The sequence below is a fragment of the Aedes albopictus genome, chromosome 3 (assembly GCF_035046485.1).
Source record: "Aedes albopictus strain Foshan chromosome 3, AalbF5, whole genome shotgun sequence".
Taxonomy (NCBI): Eukaryota; Metazoa; Arthropoda; class Insecta; order Diptera; family Culicidae; genus Aedes; species Aedes albopictus.
In genome coordinates this window covers 443,417,571-443,424,637 of record NC_085138.1, presented here as the reverse complement: position 1 = coordinate 443,424,637, position 7,067 = coordinate 443,417,571, and positions in this window count along the sequence as shown.

The window sequence follows — 7,067 nt, the reverse complement described above, 5'->3', positions numbered from 1 at the left end:
GCGAGACAGAACGCAATATTTATTATTCTTATAAAGAAGATAAAATAACCTTTTTGAGTCGACTGTTTTCGGGGGGTAAGTGTTGTAACCTGTCTCGCGTCACGGCTAATTTGTGTTGTCGTGGCTCTTAAGTTAGCGAAAATTCCAAGAATTGAGGTTGATATGGGAATGTTTTAGAGAGATTTAAAAACGTTTGAATGCAGTTGATGAAGTTCAGCGAAATTAAAGGGCTTCAAGTGAGTTCAAGAAAAGTTTGGTAGGAGCTGCAGGAGTAGAGGGGTTCAGATAGTTTCCAAGACGTTTCAGTAGGCTCTAAGATTTTCCCGAGACTTATGAGGAAATTCATATAACATATTTGCATGAGCTAACAAAATGTTGAAATAAAGTCGAAATAACTTCTATACAACCAAAACTTGCGCTGTCGTAACTCTTATATAACATGTGTGTTGCTTGGGTAGTGACGCTTATTGGTTTGTTGATCCTATCGAGTTCTTCGAGTCCCTAATCACTAACCAGTCATTGAGCTCACTGCAGATCACATGGTTCTAGTATACCCTTATGCATAAGTGGTGAGGATATAACAAAGCCGAACCCCGTATTTTCAAGAGCACAAATCTGAAGAACCAAATGACGGTTTCCGTTGTAAAGTTGATGCATTGGTCACCCGCTGGTGGAAACCAACCCATCAACTTTACAACGCTGAAGAATTAGATCTCAAAGCAGTGAAAGATTATTACACATTAGGATTTATTGAAAGTTGGAAAAGTTTTTGATATAAAAAATAATGCCCAAGTAACACACTTGTCACCGAAGAGTCACGGTGGCGCAGGTTTTTGTTCCGCAGAAGTCACTGTGACTTATTTCTAACAATTAAATGCTTACTTGCTAGAAGTAAATCACAGTGACTTATGCGTTACAAAAACCTGCGCCGTCGTGACTCTTCGGTGACAAGTGTGTTACTTGGGTGATTAACGCTACAAACTTTGAAATTACTTCGAAAATTAGCAAATTTTTAATTTTTTTGCATCGGTGTACAACAAATGTCAACTTAAATTTAATACTGAAAACTGCTTATTAAGCAGCACTTGAGTTTGTTGTTCAATTGAAGGGTGTTAGTCGAACAAATAAATCAGAAATTCCGTTATTGAACTTAGCCATAATAGCTGAAGTAACATAATTCAAAAGCATTTGTTCGATTTATACAAACAACAATAACACAGCGTAACAAAAATTAACTTTTTGTCTGTCTCAAGAGCAAACTCATGTGTCTCCGAAGGATTTTGGGCCGCTGAATCCGAATCCGGGCTCAGATTTGCTCTAACACGTCACAATTTTGAGTTATACCGCAATTTATAGGGCAAAATATGCGATTTTGGGCTTTTTTTACTGCAAGCCATTAAGCAAGGAAATATTTTTTTTAATCAATCAAAAGGAAAACTGGTCAATTAACATCTAAATTAACGAGTCATGCAAAATATTTCGTTTTACCAAATCGAATTTGATAGTTTTAAGCGATTTATGTTAGGTACGATATTTCCCATACAAGTCATCCTCCAAAAGTTGCATGCAAGTTTTCATACTAACATAAAATGCTTAAATCTATCAAATTTGATTAGGTAAAACGAAATATTTTGCATGAGTCGTTAATTTAGATGTTAATTGACCAATTAACCTTTTGATTGCTTAAAAAATATATTTCCAAGCTTAATGGCTTGCAGTCAAAAAAGCCCAAAATCGCATATTTTGCCCTATAAATTGAGGTATAGCTCAAAATTGTGACGTGTTAGAGCAAATCTAAGCCCGGATTCGGATTCAGCGGCCCAAAATCCTTCGGAGACACATAAGTTTGCTCTTGAGACAAAAAAATGTTGCGCTGTGTAATTAGTTATTAGAAGCTGTGGAATATAAGTTGTTTAAACGATCATCATCAACGATCAAATCTGACTATACATGTCAATGGTTGCTCCTCCGCGATTGATCTGAGCTGGTACCAATTGCACTGAGATCCAAATGAATAAGGGCTGGGACACTCCACTTATTCTCAAAGTGCAATTTAAGCAGCTCATGCATTTTGGATCAATAACGGCGCCGGCCACGTCCTTATAGTCAGTTGGGAAGGGAAAGGAATGTTAGAGTGTGCTGGTAGATGCTACTAAAGACCGAGAGCACCTCTGCATCCCCACAACCAGCACGGACTGGGGTATTTGTTAGACGGAAAGGATGGGAGATCTGGGAGTCACCGTTGGGTCGGTGATGCGATCCATGGATAGGGGTTATTTATAGTGTTGGTAAGGTGTGCACAGCACGCTTTGGTTGCATAACTAGCAGGCGTATATAACACTGTGCTGTGAGTGGAAGTTGGAAGGAAGGGAAACGACCTTTTTTTTCAATTCGTTTCTGGTTCTAGCGATGGCTATGAACATGAGAATATACATGAGTTGTGTATGTAGAGAAGAGAGAGAGAGAAAGTGGATAGAAAGATACGAAGTAGGATGAAAGGGACGGACAAGGGATTGAACCCATGACCTTCTGCATACGAACCAGAAGCGGTAGCCACTAGACCACCAAGCTCGTCGTGGAATATAAGTTGTTTAAAATGTAAAAAATGTTCTTATTCAGCTAACATTAAAGCTTATGTAGACAAATTTCACTGCCGAATATTCTATTATGGCTTACTTAGAATGTAAATAACATCATTTCGGCATATTATTCCACATATATTTTTAATCAACTAAGATTGTTATACAAGCAATAATACAGCATGCATGCTTATTTATGACTTTGAATTGTTACTTGGGTATTCCAAGATTTCTTATGGAATAACCAACGTCACTGCGGAATACTCGGCATCTAGTTGAAATGATAAGCTTTTCTTTCAGTTTTTTTATTCTGACATTCCTGAAATCATTTTCAGAATCTCTAATATGCTTCCCGCATCAATATGTAATAGTTTTTCTCATCGATGTATGATTTTTAGGCTGTAACTGGAAATCGTTTTAGAATCAACACTGAGACAGCCGTTTCCACGAAATAACATTTCTCATCTTTAAATGAGTTTGCTTTCTAAGTTCCATTTGATTGCAATGATAATTACAATTGCCTAACATCGAAATATGTACCCATCCCACGATGAATACTTAAGTTTCTTTTTAACTTTCCCTTGTCTCATTAGAACTTTTTTTTATGATTTTTTCTTATATATTTTGATGACGTGTATTTTAACCAAGACCTAATTTAATGCTTTTTCAAATGATAAACAAATATGTCATCTGTGTACATTTCAGTCGCAGATTTCCCCAATCTCCTATAAGAAATGTCTGTTATACTGGATTGCATCGAAGCTTTTCATCACCCTCAAAAGCAGTAATCAAATGCAGAGTTTTCTTTAATATAGTTATTCTTGTTTAAAATGTCACGAAATGTCAATCAAACATTCTCACCATATTTGAAACAAAATTACCCATTTCCCATGACACGTCTTCGCACGTGCAACAATCGCCGGAACCATGGATTCGAGAAAATACCCTCGCACCTGTCACCACGAAAAGACAAGTGAGTTAAATCCAAATTAGTCAAATTCAATGGCCCGGTCTTTCAGTCGAAAACTCCGTCCATTCAATCCACCAAAACTGCAGAATAATATTGTCTTGACCGATCGCTTCCGAAACTGTCCGGACCTCCCCCTGGGAAGGCCAGAAATGCACAATTCGCTCGCAAGTGCCCATAAGTCAATCGTCGTTCGTTTTGGAAAAGACCCGCCGAACACCCTCCCAGTCAATTGATTAGCACTTATTGGACATGACGTCTCTCTGGCTCGAACGGAACACGCTTTCCCACAAAATCGTGCGTTGAAATCTTTTTCTGTCACGGCAGTAGGCTTCGCCGTTCGCGCGCGCGGTTATTCTTTGCTGCCGACGACGACGACGGATGGTGTGTGTCACTCGGTCTCGCTTTTTCGTGTTTTCTCGTCGTCTCGTTTGTTCGTTCACAGCCAGCCGCCGCGGCGCAGCACATTTCGATGGAGGAGTTTCGGTGGAGCACAGCTCCGAAGTGGGCAAAAAAATATTATCCCTCGCGCGTGCCCCTCTCATATTTATCGCGCCGAGTGGGGATGGGGGTCCGCTGATGAGCGGCGGCGGTGGTCTATGTGGGTACCACCACCAGCAGCAGCGGTAGCACGTGTATGTGTGCTCTGTTTAGCGTGGTCGTCGTCCGTTTGAATGGGATGGCGAGGAGAAATAAGCACATGTAGAGTGGCTTTTGGCATTGGAATGAATGGAGAAAAAATAAGCGCGGCTTCATCATGACGGTTGATGACGATGACAATGATTGTTGGATGCTGTGATGTGATGCTCCATGGTACATAGCGTCTCAGTCGTGCAGTTTGTTTCTGTGTGTGAGGCAAATCTCCCCTGCTAGAGACAGAATCAGAGCACAGTAGAAAAATAGCATTGGATGCGTTAGGGTGATTCAAAATTTGTCACATGTGGAATACCTGCAACTTACTACTACTTCCAGTCCTGAGCACCCATAATGATGCAGAGGGCCCAATTGATAGATCTCCATCCTGGGCGGTTGCCAGCCATCGCTTTGACCAGTGGCCAGGTCAAATTTCTGTCGACTTTATTTCCTTGTTGATGCTGTGCCATCATGAGCCTCTAGGTCTCTGTTGCGATGTCCTGCTGGGTTCCAATCTAACGTTTGTTTGCAGATTTCGTTTCCGCCCCTTCGTAGAGTGTGGCTGACCCACCTCCTTTTTAGCTGACAGCTTTTGATGACATCAACGATGGAGACCACGTCGGAGACCCAATTCTAAGGCCACCATGCACGAATTATATACCGCACGTATCTATTAATGAAGACTTGCAGCTGATGAGTGTTTTCCATTGATACACACCAAGTCTCACTGGCGTACAGCAGCACAGATTTCATGCTCGAGTTGAAAATTCGGAGATTCGGTGCGTTGACTAATCTGATTAATTTTCCATACATTTCATAAACTCGCCAAGGTAGCCCTCGCCTTCTTGATCCGTGCACCATCGGCTGCCATTGCCAAGTCTCTTAAATAAAAACAAATCAATCAATCAAATCGGCTGCCATTTGGCTGCCAAGATATTGGAAGCTTTCAACATTGTCCACTACTTGCCCAGCTACCGTGAAGCTGGAAGCGTTGACCGTGTTTACATTCTTTGGTTTGATCTTGTTGACGTTTATGGTGAGACCTCCGCCGAGGAGTGATCGGCAAGATCATTCAGCTTACTCTTCTTATCAGAGTGCTGTTGAACTAGGAGAGCAACGTCATCAGCCACAGTACGAAGTAAGTCGTTAAGATGCTCCATGGTAATGGGCTGCCAAAGCAACTCACGATTTGGTTCACGATCAATCGCACCTACCAGGATCTCGTCGATTACGATGAGGAACAGTAGCGGTGATAGTATACATCCTTGCCTCACTCCAGCAACGATCCGGATGGGATCGGACAAGATACCGTTGTGCAGTACTCTGCACGAAAATGCCCTGTACTGTGCTTCAATGAGGCTCATGATTTACTCAGGGACACCCTTGTGCCTAAGGGCTTCCCACATGTTTTCGTTATTGAGGCGGTCGAAAGCTTTTTCATAATCAATGAACACCAGATAGACAAACTCTTGGAATTCATTGATTTGCTCTGGACAATATGGCCTACACAGGATCGTCCAGCACGGAATTTTGGTTGCTGTCGCTGAAGAGTTGCGTCAATCTTCTCCTGTATCCGGTTAAGGATCATTTTGCAGAGAACTTTGAGAACGATGCGCAGCAACTTGATACCACGCCAATTATCGCATGTAGTCAAAGGTTTTTGGGCTTAAAGACTGGACTCGAAAAAAAAAATGAGTCACATAGAATAATGTATAACTTTTGATTGCGTGCACAAAAATAGCTGATTTTTTGACCAGGAATAGTTCATTATGTGTAGCTAACACCATAAAAATGTGATCTAAATCGGTTAAGTGTTGGCCCAAGTAACACACATGTTATATAAAGTTACGACAGCGCAAGTTTTGGTAGTATAGAAGTTAATTTTACGTTATTTCGACACAATGTTACGACACAGAATTACGTAAAATAAACTTCTATACAACCAAAACTTGCGCTGTCGTAACTCTATTCTAACATGTGTGTTGCTTGGGGGCGGAGATATCGTCGAAACAAGAGACTTACCATTTGAGAATCTTGGGCCAGACAAACACTTTAAAAATATCACATTTTTTACCTAAAACTGTAAAGCCAAAAATACTGAACCGATTTCAATGAGAATTTTTCTGTACACAAAGTATGTATGTAGATGTATTGTGTCAAAATTTCATTCAATTTGATTTGACCTTTTAAAAGTTATAACCATATTTGTAGCACTATGTCACAATAAGTAGATGTGGTTTTTGGTATAGTGACATTCAAACTTCTCTAACTTTTAAAATGTTCAATCAAAATGGCTGAAATATTCACTGAGGACAAATTAACACAACGATTTTACACTGTCAAAGTTTCAGAAAAAAAATTTGGAACAGTGTTGCCAATACTACAGTCAAAATAATGCACACTGATTTTAAAATGTTAAAAAATGCCCAAAATTTGAAATCCCCGTTTTTTGTTTGATTTGTTAAAAAAGAGTACTGAACCGATTATAATGAAATTTTCACCACTTATTATGCCTTACTTGAAGAACTTACAGTCAAATTTTCAGACGTTTTGATGAGCTAACAACCAAATTATAGCCTAAACAATTTTTAAAATGGAAGCCCAAAGTTTACAAAATCACATTTTATTGTATCGACAATATTTGCGCCAATACTGAACCGATTTTGATGAATTTTTTATGGCATTAACTACACATAACACGCGATTCCTGGTTAAAAAATCAACTATTTTTGTGAACGCAATCAAAAGTTATACATTACTTTGAGTGTCTCATTTTTTTCGAGTCCAGTCTTTATTCTTGGCCAACGACTGGAAATATGTTGATCGAAGGAAGGCAAATTTTTCCCTTAAAAAGGCCACATTTCATGGCTGAAACGTCGGGTAGAATA